The sequence below is a fragment of the Myotis davidii genome, unplaced genomic scaffold (genome assembly GCF_000327345.1).
Source record: "Myotis davidii unplaced genomic scaffold, ASM32734v1 scaffold134, whole genome shotgun sequence".
NCBI classification, from domain to species: domain Eukaryota; kingdom Metazoa; phylum Chordata; class Mammalia; order Chiroptera; family Vespertilionidae; genus Myotis; species Myotis davidii.
The window spans coordinates 6,813,458-6,830,836 of NW_006288853.1; the positions used below are offsets into that span (position 1 = coordinate 6,813,458).

General features: G+C 39.0%; 1 long non-coding RNA gene across 1 annotated transcript in view; it reads left to right on the forward strand.

Moving 5' to 3' along the window:
• Nucleotides 1-12,485: 12,485 nt before the first annotated feature.
• LOC107182687 overlaps nucleotides 12,486-17,379 on the forward strand; it is a 6,003-nt gene continuing 1,109 nt past the window's right edge. The window contains exons 1-2 of the long non-coding RNA XR_001513401.1: nucleotides 12,486-12,591; nucleotides 15,499-15,595. This is a non-coding gene — a long non-coding RNA (uncharacterized LOC107182687). The remainder of the gene's footprint in view (nucleotides 12,592-15,498; nucleotides 15,596-17,379) is intronic.

A 17,379-nucleotide genomic window follows, 5' to 3' on the forward strand; every position in this document is an offset into this window, starting at 1 on the left:
GCCTAAGCGATCGGACAACCAGCTGGTAGCTATGACACGCACCGACCACCAGGGGGCAGATGCTCAACACAGGCACTGCCTCCTGGTGGTCACTGTGCTCCCACCGGCCAGCCGGCTCCTATTGGCCCCAATTGGGACTGGGCGAGATGGCCCCAATCGGCCCAATCGCCGGCCAGGCCGAGGGACCCCACCTGTGCACGAATTCATGCACCAGGCCTCTAGTTCAAATATAATTGACAGCCCTTACGTAATGGACAAATTCCTTGAAAGACATAAAGTACCAAAGCACACTCACATAGAAATAGGGCTATTTGGATTATGTATCAAAGAAATTGAATTTTTAGTTAAAACCGTTCCCACAAAGAAAACTCAAGGGCCAGATTACTTCAATGTTGAATTCTACCACTTATTTAAGGAAGAAATAATAACAGTTCTATATTAAGTTATCCCACAAAGTTGAAGAGGAAAAAACACTGCCCAAAACAAAGAATTAAAAGACAACTACTGCCTTAGCAGGTGTTGATCAGTGGTTAGAGCATCAGCCCATGGTTCCCAGGGTCAAGAGCACATATCTGTGTTGCAGGTTTAATTCTCAGCCCCAGTAGGGACGTGCAGGAGTCAACTAATCAATGTGTCTCTCTCCTCTCCCTCTCTCCCTCCCTCTCCCTCTCTCTTTTCCCCCTTCCTTCCACTCTGTAAAAATCAATGGAAAAAATATACTTGGGTGAGGATTAACAAACACACAGACACAGACACACACACACACAGACACACACACACAGACACACACACACAAAAACTACTGACCCATATCCCTCATAAATATAGATGCAAAAATTCTTAAGATAGTTTTAGCAAATCAAACCCAACAGTATATAAAAAGAATAATGCAGGGTTGGTTAAACATTTAAAAACCAATTATTATAATTCTCCTTAGTAAAACTAAAAAAGAAAAAATATGCTCAGCTTAATAGACACAGAAAAAAACATCTAACAAAATCCAATATCTACTCAAGGTGATAAAACCCTCAGAATACTAGGAATAGAAGAGAGCTTGTTTAACCCTATAAAAAACATCCACAAAAATTGTACAGCTAACATTTTACTGAATGATGAAAGACTGAGTAGTTTCCTCTAAGATCAGGAACAAAGCAAGAATGTTCACTTTCTTCAGTTTTCTTCAGCATTGTACAGTGCTAATAAGATATGAAAACATCCAATTTAAGAAAGAAGTAAAAATTTAGCAAACACCATGATAATCTGTAAAAAATCCTATGGAATCTACAAAAACCTATTAGAACTAGAAGTGAGTTTAGCAAGGTTGTGGGGTACAAGAAAAATATACAAAAACCAATTATTTTTCTATATATTAGCAACAAACAGAAATTGAAATTTAAAAATACTATTTTTGATACCATCATAATCAATGACATACTTTGAAAGTAATGGATGCTTTCCTTATCTTGATTGTGGTATGGTTTCAGGACTTTATACATGTGTCATAACTTAATCTAATTAGCCTGGCTGGCATGGCTCAGTGGTTGAAAGTTGAGGTCACAGTTAGATTCCGTGTCAGGGCACATGCCCGGGTTGCAAGCTCCATCCCCAGTAGGAACATGAAGGAGGCAGCCAATCGATGATTCTCATCATTGATGTTTCTCTCTCTCCCTCTCTGAAATGAATAAAAAATATGTACATATGTATGTTCTCCCTCTCTCTCCCTCTCTCTCCCCTCTCCCTCTCCCTCTCCCTCTTCCTCTCCCTCTCCCTTCTTCTCTGAAATCAATAAAAATATATTTTTTTAAAAGCTTATCTGACTATATACTTGTAATTTGGGCAGATTATTATGTCAATTACATCACATAAAGCTATTTTTTAAAGTATATGTACTGTGTGATTACATTTATATAGGTTTAAAAATAGGAAAAATTAATCTAGAGTAGTTCTAATAAAAACTTTCAAAGAACCAATGTTAGAATGAAGAAATACCAACTTCCTAAAGTCAAAGGGTGTCCACAAAAACTGTTATGTAACCTGCACAGCAATTCTGTGGCTGGTTTTCTAAGGCATTTGTAAAGGTTCAGCTTCACTCATAGGAAGTGCTCAGTTTTTGTTAGGTAGTGTTGGTAGTGCTATAGGAGTGTTGAGTCCTCTCTTAATTAAGTTCCACTTAACTAACTTGCTTAGATAACATGCAGTCCCATTTGCTTGATAAATACAACAAGTGGGGCCAAGTGAGTGAAGGAAAACTTGTTGCTATTAGGTTATTCTCTGGTATACCACCTTTCCTTCCTACAAAATTGTTTATCAAGAGTCAGTTTATTTGTTCCTAAGCCTTTTTATGCAATCTGTCTTCCTTATGTAATTATTTAATTATTATGTAATCTGATAAAATGTGAGTGCAAATAGAATGAAAATTAGTTTAGAGAATTAAGTTTGGGAACAAAACTCAATAAATTCATACTGCTTTTTTTTAAGTTGCTCTTGAATTAGGTGTGGGCATGAAAAGTATAAAAGTTTAAAGGAAGAAAGAAAACTATAACTGTCTCCACTCATGGAGGGCTTCATGTCTTTAAGTTTTTATTCTGAAACTGGAATTCATAACCTATGAATTATGGATTTAGTTCTATAAGAAAGACACAAACTAAAAGTCTTGAACTTGCTTTAAATATTAGCAAATGAGATATCTATATATTAATAAACGTTTAGATGTTTTCCCTTAATTTAATCAGTTTGCTGGTTTATTAGCTTATACTCTTCCTTCAATTTCCTCATATGTAAAGTGTGGGATTTGTGTAAAAATACCAGATGATCTTTCAAATTTTTTCTTATAGTTTAAAAATGATTAAAAACAAAAATTCATTTCCTCACATTCCATTATTCAGTAACACTAACCAATTTTATTATAAATTAACAAAGTCCTTGTTCTGAAGTCTAAAATACTGTATGGCCTAACATATTAATTTTAGATATTTTTTTCATTGTGAGTGTTAGAGACTCAACTGTAGTGCCTTTCAAGCTAGATTTTTCCCATCTCTCACTCCCACTATTTCTTTTCTCTGATTTGCCCAGAGTAAAGGATATTCTTCTCTAAAGAATATTGGAAAATATTTGGTGGGGCACATCCTAAGACAAAATAGAATATCACTCCACAGGAATATCATTCTCGCATTAATGTAATAAAAACAAATTATTAAATTATGTGATTTACGTTTTTCTTTTTTTTCAATTCTGCTAAAAAAAAAATACATGACATAAAATTTACCACTCTTAAGTGTACAATTCAGTGGCATTAACTATACTTACAATGTTTTACAACCATCACCATTATCCATTTCCAGAATCTTTTCATCATCCCAAACAGAAGCTCTGTATACATCTATAATAATAAAAGCGTAATATGCTAATTAGACCCGACGTCATGAAGCTGGAGCTGCGAGGGCTGAGGCAGCCGCCACAGTTGCCTCAGGCCGAGGCAAGCCACCACGGCTGTGAGGGCCGAGCCCCATGCACAAATTTCATGCAGTGGGCCACTACTCCTATATGATAAAAGGCTAATATGCAAATTGTCCCCTTGGGAGTTCGACCACTCTCTGACGTGTGCTGACCACCAGGGGGCGGTGTGGGACGAAGGAAGGCCCCAGCTGGCAGCAGGCAGCCAGAGAAAGGAAGGCCCCAATCAGCCCTGATCACTGGCCAGGCCTAGGGACCCTACCCATGCACAAATTTCATGCACCAGGCCTCTAGTTCAACAATAATTTCCCATTCCCCACCCTCACAGTGACCCTGATGACCACTATTTTATTGTCTGTCTCTATAAATTTGCCTCTTGTGGGTACCTCATATAAGTAGTATCATACAATAGTTGTCTGTGTCTGGCTTATTTCACTTAACATAATGTTTTCAAGGCTCATCCATATTATAGCATATATCAGAATTTCACTGTTTATCCATTCATCTGTTGATAGATACTCAGTTTGTTTCCACTTTTTGGCTTTTGTGAATATTGCTGCTTTGAACACTGCCTTCAGGACTTTAGGGTATATATTTACAAGTGGAATTGTTACCAGCATTGGAGTTCTTGGGCTCCCCAAGATAGAAATCGAGAAGTTTTGAGACAGATTTTATTAAAGTTAATGCTGGAGTATAAGGGAGACAGCATAGAGGAAAGGAAGATCCTCTGATCTGGCTTCAGGGCTGGCTCTGCCTGGCTGCTTTTATATGCTGGGGACAAAGCGAGCTTGCATGAAAAGCTGGGCTTGTGCAGAAAGGAAGGCTTGCATAAAAAAAGTGAGCTTGTGAAGGGTTCAGGGAGTGGAATTTTCCATGTCAGGGTAGGGTTACTTCCTCCTTCTGTCCAGTTGCTTGGCAAATACTTTGCCTAAGCTATGGGGGCAAAATGTTGGTGTTGCTTATTACCGCCACTCCAGTAAGGTCGTATAGTGGCCAAACCTTGATAATCTCTGTGCATGTGGAACAGTGGTTTTGACATCTTCTGGCCACCTGGTCTTAACTTGGCTTCCTGGCCACCTAGTATTTTTCCATTCTCAGGTTATAGTTCCTGTACTATCTCAGAATCACTGGAACATCCTATCTAATAAAGAGGGAATATGCTACTTGACCATCATGCCCTCACAAGATGGCAGTGCCCACAGCCACAAGATGGCGGCGCCCAATCCACTCAGCCCCACCTCATCCAGCCTCAGTCCCTCAGTCCCCTCAGCCCTGCCTCACCCAATCCCCACAGCATCCAACTTCATCTAGCCAGAGTCCCCCAGTCCCTTCAGCCCTGCAGGGGAAGGCAGTGGGGGCGATTGGGCCGGCAGGGGAGGGCAGTTGGGGATGATCATGCAGGAAGGGAAGCAGTTAGGCATCAATCAGGCTGGCAGGGAAGCAGTTAGTGGGTTATCAGGCTGGCAGGCAGAGTGGGTAGGGGCGATCAGGCAGGCAGGCAAGTGGTTAGGAGCCAGCAGTCCTGGATTGTGAGAGGGATGTCCAACGGCCAGTTTAGGCCCAATCCCCTGAGGGGTCCCAGATTGGAGAGGGTGCAGGCTGGACTGAGGGACACCCTCCCACCCCCATACATAAATTTTGTGCACTGGGCCTCTGGTATGATAATCCTTTATAATAAAAGGCTAATATGCAAATCAACCAAATGGTGGAACAACTGGTCACCATGACATGCTCTAGCCACCAGGGGGCAGACGCTCAACGCAGGAGCCCTCCCATAGGGGGAGCGCCGCTCAGCCAGAAGCTGGGCTCATGGCCGGTGAGCACAGCAGTGGTGGCAGGAGCCTCTCCTGCCTCTGCGGCAGCACTAAGGACCCCTCGGGGGATGTCTGATTTCTGGCTTAGGCCCACTCCCCAGAGGCTGGGCTGAAGGAACTCCCCCCTCAGTATGATAATAATTCTATGATTAACTTTTTGAAAAACCACCAAATTGTTTTCCACAGCAGCTTCACCATTTTACATTTCTACTGGCGATGAAGGAGAGTTCCAATTTCTCAACATCCTTGCTAACACTTGCTATTTTCCTTTTCCTTATAATAGCTATCCTAATGGGAGTGACTTAGCATCTCATTGTGATTTTGATGTGTTTGGTTTACTTTTTGTTGTTGTTGTTATTAAGCCTCATTCGAGGATATATTTTCCATTGATTTTTAGAAAGAGTGAAAGGGAAGGAGGGGGTGCAAGAGAGAGAGAGAAACATTGATGTGGGAGAGACACATAGATTGTTGCCTCATTCATGGGCCCCACTGGGGCAAGGGATGGAACCTGCAACCCAGATACATAACCTTGACCAGCAATTAAACTTGCAACCCTTTGGTGCACTGACCAACGCTCTACCACTAAGCCACACTGGCCAGGGTTTACTTTTAACTGAAATGTAGAAATGCATAGAAACATACTTATATGTTGCCCCAATTAAAAATTCTTGGTAACCTGTTAACATTGCATTTTGTACTTTTAAACTGCACATCTGAATTTATTGCTTGGCTTGTTAAGGTTATTTCGAAACTACTTTAGTATATAAATTATTTAGATGTTACATTTTATTTTTAATTTGTTTCTGACATCTTCAACATTTAAAACATTTCATTTTAGCCACAACCATTTGTTAGCTAGACTCACATGTAATCAGCTTAATAAAGGATATTATAGCCCTAACCGGTTTGGCTCAGTGAATAGAGCGTCAGCCTGCGGACTCAAGGGTCCCAGGCTCGATTCCAGTCAAGGGCATGTACCTTGGTTGCGGGCACATCCCCAGTAGGGAGTGTACAGGAGGCAGCTGATCGATGTTTCTCTCTCATCAATGTTTCTAACTCTTTATCCCTCTCCCTTCCTCTCTGTAAAAAATCAATAAAATATATTTTTAAAAAAATAAAGGACATTATACATGCAGGTAATTATATCCATTGATGCCTGCTAATGCAAGCTGCTTTGCAGTCATTACTTGGTAATGCATGACTAAAGAACTTGGTTATTCTTCTTGTTTTTCATTTTTATTAAATTACGTTTTTTGAATAGCATCATCTTGCAAATAGGTTCTTACAGATGGTTCTTAAGAGTAATACCTTTCAAGGTTCCATAATCGCTAGATAATTAACCTGCCAGGATTAAGTACACTCAACTTTGCCTCAGGATGCTTAGCTCTCAAATAAGGTCAATTATCTCATGATAATAACTGCTTTGTCTAGAGTTACCACTTAATTGCACAGTGAAACGTCACATCACCAGTACAATGCACTTTAAGATAATTTAAATATTAAAATACCGCTTGAAAATTAGATAGAAGAATTCAGTTTAATTATTTCATACAGATTAAGAATGATACATTTTAGATAAAACTCCCCCTTATGAACCTAGTATTTTGAATCTTCACAGATGATTTCTTTTTATAAAGATTATACGTTGCTCTGTTTCACTGGTCATTTTGCTGGCAATATTCCCACACTGTACATCTTCTTTCAGGGAAATCAGTTTTAAACCTATTGACCCTACAGATGATTCAGTATGTTAAAAATCTCCACTACATTCCAGAAAAATTGAAATTCCTGGTTCCTTCTTGAGTTGTTTTAACTGTTTGAAAAATATTTATTTTATCAATGAATGAATTACAAAACAATGAACAAATTCTGCAGTTTGTTGTGGTCATTCTTGCTGCTGTTGAGGACAGTGATGTACAGTCAAAAACAGGAATGCTACGTGAAACTTCAGGACATTTTGAAAGAAACATAAAATTGACTTCGGGTATTTGAATCCAAGTTTTCTAAACCTGAATAATGGCTCTATCTCCTTATATGTAAACCCTAATCATCTTTTTATAAATATATATTTTTATTGATTTCAGAGAGGAAGGGAGAGGGAGAGAGAGAGAGAAACATCAATGATGAGAGAGAATCATTGATTGGCTGCCTCCTGCATGCCCCCTACTGGGAATGGAGCCCACAACCTGGGCATGTGCCCTGACTAGGAATCGTACCGTGACCTCCTGGTTGGCACTCAACCACTGAGCCACACTGGCCAGGCCCTAATCATCTTTTTACAAAACCAGATGGAATCGATTAGCTTTTTCTTCTTTTACATGCTTTTCTGGAAGGGGAGAGACTTAATTGACATTTGTTGTTTATACTGTTAAATCTTTCTAATAGCCATTGACTATATTTTAAAAGACAGTATAAAAATTAATACTTTAAAATAGCAACAATGCTTCTAATTATAAATAATCATTGATAAACTTTTATCTGAGGTTGTCAGTTTCTGTACATCTGTTTAATGGAAGTCATTTGCTATTTCAGTATGAAAATCTGTGTAAATCTTTAAATTATATGTGCCTAATATGGATAAATGCTGTACATACATATATCTTCAATTCAGATATTCTCTTTTTAGTTAGGAGAGTTTCTGTTCTTTGTAAGTTATTATATTTAATTTTTGGAAATACTTTTTTCTCAAGTCTATGCACATTTTATCCTCAAAGAAATTCTTTGAATTTTTACATCTTTTTTTCAAATCTAATTCCTTAAGATACATGATTTCTAAACATTTTCAGAGAGCTAGGATCTGTCACTAGATCCATATTCTGACAGTAGAGATGGTTTTTCTTTTCACTGTATTGATACCATTGTAATTAGCTAATCCTAATATATAAAAACCCTGGGGCTGTCAGGAGTCAGGACTGGAAGCTTGACTAACCGGAAGTCAGTCCTGCAGTCAGCGCTGAGTTGCCGTAGTGACCCAGCACTGACCGTTGCAGCTGCAGGCATGGTGACCCAGCACTGACTGCTGAGGGGGCTGCAAATCAGGCCCAGAGAGAGGCCTGAAGAGAGAATCAGAGTCTGATCCCTAGCCTCTGTGACAGCTGTTGATCAGCACTTGCCTCTTGCCGGGGTCCAGCCCCAGCAGGTCCAGGGGTTCCCAAAGGTGTAGACAGAGTCGGCGAAGAAGGAATGACACGGAGACAGCGTTCAGTTGATCAGCAGCCTAGCCAGGATCCCAGCCAAGTTCTGGTCTGGTTCTCCAGAAAAGTTCTGCTGTTTATTGTCTTGTTACATCCGTATTTATACCAGTTGATTTTAATCCTGTCAATTTCTATTACAAAGGTTAGGGCGTTTCTTATCTCCATCCCAGGGAGTAAAGATTATGTAGCTTAAGCATGATTGTTTGTAGTTAAAGTGATTAACTACCCGCCTGGCACTTAGTTAAGGAGTTTCATCCCCTCCCTGACTTCAGGGAAAAATCCCTACCTGGGGAAACAACCTTTCTCGGAGAGGTGACCTTGGTTAAAACACACAGCGCTGAGGTGAGCAAACATATTAAGAACAGTATGCTATATACGCCAGGTCCCTTGAAACATATGCTGTGCAGATGTTTCTTTCCTGCAGCGACTGTGTCAAGCAGCAAGGATGGACTGGCTTCCGGCAGCCTCTCTCTTTCTCTCTAGCAGCCGCAGCTCCATTTCTCGCCAGGCCTCCACTGGGGGTGCTGATCAGCCCCGCCATTCTGATCAGGCCCCATTGATAGGCCCAGAGATGCTGACTGGCAGAGAAACTGACCAATCAGAACCAAATCTGGGTCAACTGTGAGGAGCCAGTGGCTGCCTAGGAGGTGGAGCTTTTGGTTTTGACTGGAATAGGAACCAACCAGTCAGAACCAAATCCTTGTGAACTGTGAGGGGCCAATGGCTGCCTAGGAGGCAGAGCTTTTGATGCTGACTGGCATAGAAACCTACCAATCAGAACCAAATTGGTGAGCCGGGGAGGGCAGTTGGGGGTGAGATCAGGCTGGCAGGGGAGGGCAGTTAGGGGTGATCAGGCAGGCAGAGGCAGTTAGGGGCTATCAGGCCGGCAGGGGAGGGTAGTTAGGGGTGATCAGGCCGTCAGGGCAGCGGTTAAGGGGTGATCAGGCTGGCAGGCAGAAGTGGTTAGGGGCAATCAGGCAGGCAGGCAATCGAGCAGTTAGGAGACAGCAGTCCCGGATTGTTAGGGATGTCTGACGGCCGGTTTAGGCCCGATCAGACATTGACCAAGGGGTCCCAGATTGGAGAGGGTGCAGGCTGAGCGAGGGACTCCCCCCCCAGTGCACAATTTTCGTGCACTGGGCCTATATAATAAAAGAGAAACAGGCAAATACCATCCCTCCACTACGCTCAAGCCATGCCCACCAGTCACACCCACCAGCCAATGAGGAGTGAGTATGCAAATTAACCCAACAAAGATGGCGGGTAATTTGCATACACAGAGCAGAGTGGGAGAGCCGGCAGCTTGTGGGGATGTGGCTCCCTCAGTCGGGGAAAACCCAGAGCGTGGGGAACACCAGGAATTCTGGGGTTAGTAGTTTTGGTGGGAGCCCCAGGACCAGAAGCAGAAGCCCAGAGTGCAGGGAGCACCAGGAATTCTGCGAATCGTAGTTCTGGTGGCAGACGGATCTCCTAGACACAAGTGAGCCTGGAGCAAGTTACTGTTGCAGTTGGGGATGGAGGGAATGCAAAGGTGAGAGACATAAGTAAAATCAGAGTGTCTAGGAAAAATTAAAGGGAAGATATCCTAAAACTTCCAGGAAATCTCTACCAATGTAGCAAAGAGAAAAAAAAAAAAAGCCTTTATTTTTCTGTGAGCAACAATCCAAACTGGATTGGGGGTCTCAGACAATTCGCTCATATGATTGCAAAGACCGACAGAAACTCCCGGATTGGAGAGGGCGCAGGTCAGGCTGAGGGTCTCCCCCTCAAACCCCCGCTCCCCCAGTGCACAATTTTCATGCACTGGGCCTCTAGTCTATATAATAAAAGTCTAAGCGACCATTAAAGCGGAACAAAAAAAGCTTCTCCCGTCTCCGCGGCAGCACTAAGGAGCAGCAAGCCGAGCGGTAAGGAGCAGCAAGCAGGCGGACAGTACAGAGCGAGCGGTCCTGGACTGCGAGAGGGTACAGGCTGGGCTGAGGGACCGCCCCTACCCCCACCCTCCTGGTGCACAAATTTCATGCACCAGGCCTCTAGCTATTAATAATAGGAAAGGGGCAAAAGAGGAGGCCAGACATAAGCATGGTCATTTGGGCAGCTTCAACAGGAAGCTGCAATTCCATACTCCCCAGCTCCATTCCCTGCAGATTACTAGGGGAAGGGACTGAACAAAGGGGAGATGGGCGGTTGGGCAGTGAAGTTGGGGTAAAGGAAGTTGCCTGTCAGTCAAACCTTGGAACAGAGATCATTGTTCAGAGGGGGTGGGCAATGTAAGCTGCTTCGTGGACACCACCAACAATGGACTGATGGACTAAGACTGGGAACACAAACTAAACTAGCCTGATACTGGGTTGGACTGTGCCCCGACATGGAGCAAAAATTCTGGACAATAACTTTAATTCTAGTCTTATTGAAATCACAGCTACACTTCTTCCATGGTGGACAGAGGGAAATGGGACCTTGGGAACTCGGATTTAATTCCATAGAAATAAAGCTTTCTACGATATCTCATCCTCCTGTGCAAGTGTCAAAATTCTTTTTCTCAGGACATCACAAGATGCCCACTCCCACCAGCAACCTATGGTGGCGAGGAGAGTTCCCTACCGATAACAGTATCAAGATATTCCCAACGTGAATGTGGGGGATAGGGCTCTATCTAAAATGGTAATTCCTCTTTTTTAAAAAGTGCCTTGTTTCTTTCATTGAAAAATGGACATCACCTTCCTGATACTGTTCATATAATCCTTTCCATTTTCTCTTTCTTTGCTATAAGCAGTAAGAGAAGTCTATAATACAGATCTGTTTTCAGAGATGATACATAACCCCTCCAAAGAAATAAAAATAAAAACTATGGCACTCTTATAAAATTCTGGCATATTTGTATTATCTGCTGAGGATAACGAAATTTCACTTATTTCGGGTCAATGGCATCATTGGATTGCTGCTTACCTCCTGGATTCAACTTTCTTCTTAGGATCTTTCTGATATACTTTACTTATTGAGAGAGACAGAGACAGAGAGAGAGTGGGGGGAGATTGAGAGAGATTGAGAGAGAGTGATTCACTGTAGCACTAGGGAAGCTTGTAAAGTCAGTGCAATTTGTAAAGATGTGCTGCGGGAAGGATTCTGAGCCAAAGGCTCTTTAACTATGTGCTTTGCATCTCCCTTACTTTCTACTTAACTCTCTCTCTTGCCCTCTTTTTCTCTTCTGATCCTCACCAACATACCCTTTCTCTCTTACTCCCTTCATGCCCCCCCCTTACCAACTACATTGCCTCTCTAAAGAGGAAAGGTTTTTAAATCATCCCCAAATTACCAACCATGATTGCTAAAAAGCCCTATAATTTGAAATGGTTTAAATTGCTAGGGAGATAATCCTGTGTTATGCAATAATGCCTTTTCACATTATTCAGTATTTCAATTAATCTTTTTATTTATTTGATTGTTTCAGTTACTGTGCTACAAATTTGTGACTATTTTAGTATAATTTGTCTAGTCTGACATGATATAAAAGTAATGAGTTAATATTTGAAGTTCTTTAATGCACTTAAAAATGTTCTTAATATTGAAATTATTTTATGAATTCGACTAAAACCTGTACATTTACATGATCCTGGAAGGAGCTTCGGTCTATATTTAGAAAATCTGTTTTTTGACTCAGCTCAACTTTTTTCTGTGCTTTTCATCTTTGACATTAGGAGGAAAATTGGCAAAATTTATGTAGGTTCTGTAGATTAGTTAATAGTGTTTATCAATAAGTAATTTCTTAGCTTTGTTGATTCTACAATAGTTATATAAAATGTCGACATTTGGAAAACTCCTAATGTTCTTTTTCTGATCCAGATCCAATGCAGTTATCCTTCTGCCTTAGTTTCTTTAATCAGGAATAATTCCTCAGTTTTTCTGTGTCTTTTATGATTAGACACTTTGAAGAGTACTGGTCAGTTATTTTGTAGAATGTCCTTCAAGGTAGAATTGACTGATATTTCCTCATAATTAATGTTGTGTTGGCAGGAATATTTATAAAATCTGTTGTGTCTTTCTTCATATATCAAGATTTCAAGTTACTGGTGATATTATTAACTTTGATCACTGGGTTGAGATGTTGACCCAGTTCGTGCACTTTAAAGGTACCATCTTTTCCTTTGTAATTTAATTAATAAGTATCCTGTGGGGAAATACAAGGGAATGTAATAATTTTGTTCTTCCATTATATTGTTACCCATACTTTTAGCATCTATTGATGATTCTTGCCTCCAATAATTAATGTGGTATTTGCCAAATGGTGATTTTCCTATTTCCATAATTTCTGCTGTGTTTATTAACTGGAATTCTCTTCAAGGAAGAGCTGGCTCTGGCTCACATTCCTTTATTTTCATTAGCACAAATTAGCAGCAAGCTGTATATCGTATATCCCCTTCTTTGTAACATGAACTGTGGCACTATAGATTCTGTTTGCACCTTAGGTTTTTTTTCTTCTTAAGTATATCTTGGAAATCATTCCACAAAAGCTCATCAAAATCTTCATTTTTTTAATATCTACATTGTACCCCATTGTGTGAATGTAATATAGTTTATTCAATCACTCTCTTGTATATGGACATTTAAGTTGTTTCCAGTTATCACCTTTCCTGAGTTTGGAGAATATCATGAAGTATGGCATCCGGGGCTTATTCATCTACATTGGTCCTGGTTTCAACTATGGACAATAGATTTCCAAATTTTTATCATTTCCACTCAGCCTCTTAGAGTTAATAGCATAGATGCATATTAATGCTTTGTCTGTATGCTAGACGTAGTACTCTTTAGTATGATATGGTTATTAAAGTCATGGGACCTCTGATCTGTTAGCCAATTAAGCTGTGTGGCAATGACAAGTCCATTTAACTTGTCTAGCCCTAAATTTTCTCATCTGAAAAGTGGTAATAGGCATACTCTGGTTTGTCAGTATTAAGTAAAATATGTGAATATGATTTCAGAAACACAAAGGCTATATAAAAACAAGGCAGTGATATGATACTCCAATTTTTATTTACTTTTCTCTGTTATAATGCAAAGCAAGTAAAATAGAATCTATATGATCTTGAGCACAGACATAAATATAAAAGAATAAATGTTCTTCACAATTTTCATAATACCCAAATTGTGTGCTTTGGTAAACTAGTCAATATAAAAACAAAATTATTGGGTGATAGATTTTTTAAAAAGAATATAACTGAAATTTTATTTTAGCTTTTTCCTTTTAGTTTAAGGTACTGTCTTAGAGATTTAATGTCCTTTAATTTGACAGTTTATTTATAGTACATATATGTTGTCAGGCACGGTGCTCTGCACTAGGTATTCGAAAGTTGCTAAGAATGTTAACTGTGCTTTTATATAGTCAGTTACTTATCACAGTCTCTTTCCTCTCAATTTTTTCCAGAATAGGAATCTCTAATGTGTTTTCACATATGGAGTTCAGATCCAGACTGGGTATCCCAGCTAATGTGAATAAAGGGCCTCGATTTTATGATAACCTTGTACTAATTTAATAAACCCAAGGACTTTGGTTTCTACCAAAAGCATTTTCTCAGCCTTCTTCCTCTCTGGTTTCAATACATAGTGTAGAGAAGGAAGACCAAGGGACTTGAGCTCCCTATTATCAAATTTTGCTACCTAAGAAACAGAAGACTTAAATCTATCTCTTTTTTCTGTATTCAAGAGCTGATCAAAATTTATTTTTAATCCCTTATTCTTGCAAGGGTATTCTAATGTTCATCTAGCAATATGACTGCTCATAGGATTTGTGTTATTTTCAAGGCCAACTATATATGGTGTTCCCATTCTAGTTTTATTGCTAAAGTACTATTCCTTTTGAGCTATAATGAATAATTAATATTGGAGCAATGTATGATTTCAGTAATTGACCTGAACAACATTATTAAACATGGAGACATTGGTTAATAGAGTGGATAATAATCATAGTTATTTATTCAAATTAAGATATAATTTTTAATTTGATAATTAGAATTATTTTATTACAGCACCAAGCCAACTTGGATTGATAGTTTTTAGAAAATTAATTCCTTACAACATGAGGAAATATACATTCTCTTTCTCTCAGCATAGTATTAATTCAGAAATGACCTCTTCTGTTCCTACCTCTTCTAGGAGGGATATTCTTAATTGAGAACTCCATTTACTTCATAAGTAAACTTCATATTTTTTATGCTGAAGTCAGTGTTTATATTTCTTATATGAAACCCAGAAAAGTACCACAAGGAATACCACAAAATTAACAAAACTTTTTCTTATTGTTGGGGACATTTAGACAGCTACAAAATGGGTAAAAAAGATGGAAACCTAAGCAGTGTTATCAAAACTAAATGGTACTTGGTGCTATTTTTTAAATAACAGATGGAAGTGGAAGAATTATGAGACTGGGTTGTGTTTAAAAATGTGATTTTAATGTGTTAATTTACTGTGCAGCAAGTGCATGGGAAGGCCTTTTCTAGAAATATTCTCACCTCTGTTTGTTTAGGTACTCTCAGATATATATGAGCTAAGCTCAGGATTTTCATTTATTTTCCTTTTTTCTTTTAACAATCGGGTAAATACCCCTAAGTTGTCACTGATTTCATTATCAAATTCCCTATAACTCTCTGTGTAGTAGGTAATGTGAGAAAGGTTGCTCAGAACTAGATCAATTTCAAGTTAAAGCCTTTAAAAATTACCTATAAGATAATAGAATGTCTTCAATAAAAAGGTAGAAAAGTAGAAGGGTAGATGGACAAACTGATTTGATTACGTACCTATGGTACCTCTAAATCTTAGGAAAGGAACTAAAATTGTATTTAGTCTTTAATTCAGTGGTTTTTAACTGTTTTTTATCTCATGGCACATATAAACTAATTACTAAAATCCTGTGGCACACCAAAAAATATATTTTTGTCAGTCTGACAAAAAAAATAGGTATGATTTTGATTGATTAAAAAAAAAGAAGAAAAACAGGAATAAAACAACATAATAGTAATTATCTATTCCTTCTTGTTCCAAAGTGACTTTTTAAAAAATCAGGAGCCTATTCTTGTATATAAAGATTTCTGTTACCATGAATTAACCAATCAGAGACAACCTTATTATGCGACGCGACCAGTAAGGTGCAACTTTTTTTTATATAATTTATATATTTATGGTTCAAGATAGGGCATGCACACCAGACAGCAATATGTTGTTTGTTGTCATTTTTTTATTTGGCAATCTAGGGAGAAAGAAGTCAGTGCCCCTGACTAAAGAGTTATTGCATGTTTTAAAAGTTCTTGTGCCGGGAGCCGGTCCATCCTTGCTGTTTCAAGGGACCTGGCATATATGGCATACTGTTCTTAATATGTTTGCTCACCTTCTTGGCACTGTGTTTTAACCAAGGTCACCTCTCCGAGAAAGGTTGTTTTCCCAGGTAGGGATTTTCCCCTGAAGTTAGGGAGGGAATAAAATCTCTTAACTAAGTGCCAGGCGGGAAATTAATCACTTTAACTACAACGTGGCTGGAGAACCTAGCAAGAGAACAGGACACAGAACTTGGCTGGAGATTGTGGCTAGAGATCCTGGCAAGGCTGTTGATCACCTGAAGGCTTCCCTCTTCGCCGACTCCGTCCACACCTTTGGGGACCCCTGGCCCTGCTGCGGTTGGACCCCGGCATTCTTGAAGCACACCAGTTGAAAATCACTGTTCTAATTTATTTTATAATGATCATTTAATAAAATGTTAAAAATAATTTATCTTGGAGGTTTATAAGATCTCTATAAATACGGGACATCAAAATAGGTAATTTGAGAGATTAATGAGTTGTGGATTATGTACTTCAAAGTACCTTTAAGTGATTTAAAAAATTTGTGCAGCTATAATAATAATGCATACTCATTGTAAAAAATGAAAAATAAACATCAAAATCAACATTTGTTATATCATTCAACATTAACTCAAAACAAAACAAAATTTTTCTTTTCTCGCAGTTTTTTTCTGTACAGTTTTAACTCTATTTTGAAATGATTTCCAACTTATAGAAGAGTCATAAGAACAGTACAATTAAATTTCTTCCCTATGCTTTGAGCTCGCTCTCTCTCTCTCTCTCTCTCTCTCTCTTTCTCTCCTCCCCCTTCCCTCTTCCCTTCCTCCCTCCCTTCCATATATATACCTAACCATAGTACATATTCAAATTTTTCTAGTTCTCTCAAGAATATACTTTCTAGCCCAGGACAGTGTGGCTTAGTTGGTTGAGCATTGTCCCATCCACTGAGAGATCTCCAACCGGTTCAATTCCTCATCTGGGCACATGCCTGAGTTGCACCTGGGTTGTGAGCTCGATTCCCAGTGGGAGGTATGCAGAAGGCAGCCGATCAATGTTTCTCTCTCTCTAAAAAATCATTAAAAAATATCTTTTAAAAAGAAAAAAAAGAATGTCCTTCCTAACTATTTTGTTTTCCTACTCCAAGGTCCAATCCAGGATCATACATTGTCTTTTCTTGTCATAGCTCTGATTTCCTTTCATCTGCAACAGTTCCTTGGTCTTTCTCTTTCATGACAATGGCATTTTTAAAGAACATAGATAACTGTTCTATATATGTAAAGTTTTAATTAATTGAAGTTATTTCTATTATTATAATTTTATATCCTTTTCCCCACTCACTATTATATTTTTAGCATTTTCTAGTGTCATTAATTGGTCTTCAAATTAATTATCATTTTGGGTGGCTATATAACATCATTTATTTTCATTATTCTTCTATTGTTTAACATTTTTACTCTTTCTAATTTTTCCAGTATTACAATTGCAGTTGGGCAAAACATCTTTGTAAATAAATCTTAATTTTAATTTTAATTTCTGAATCCATATACCAAGGATTTGCGAAGTGATTACAACATGAAGCAACAAAAATCC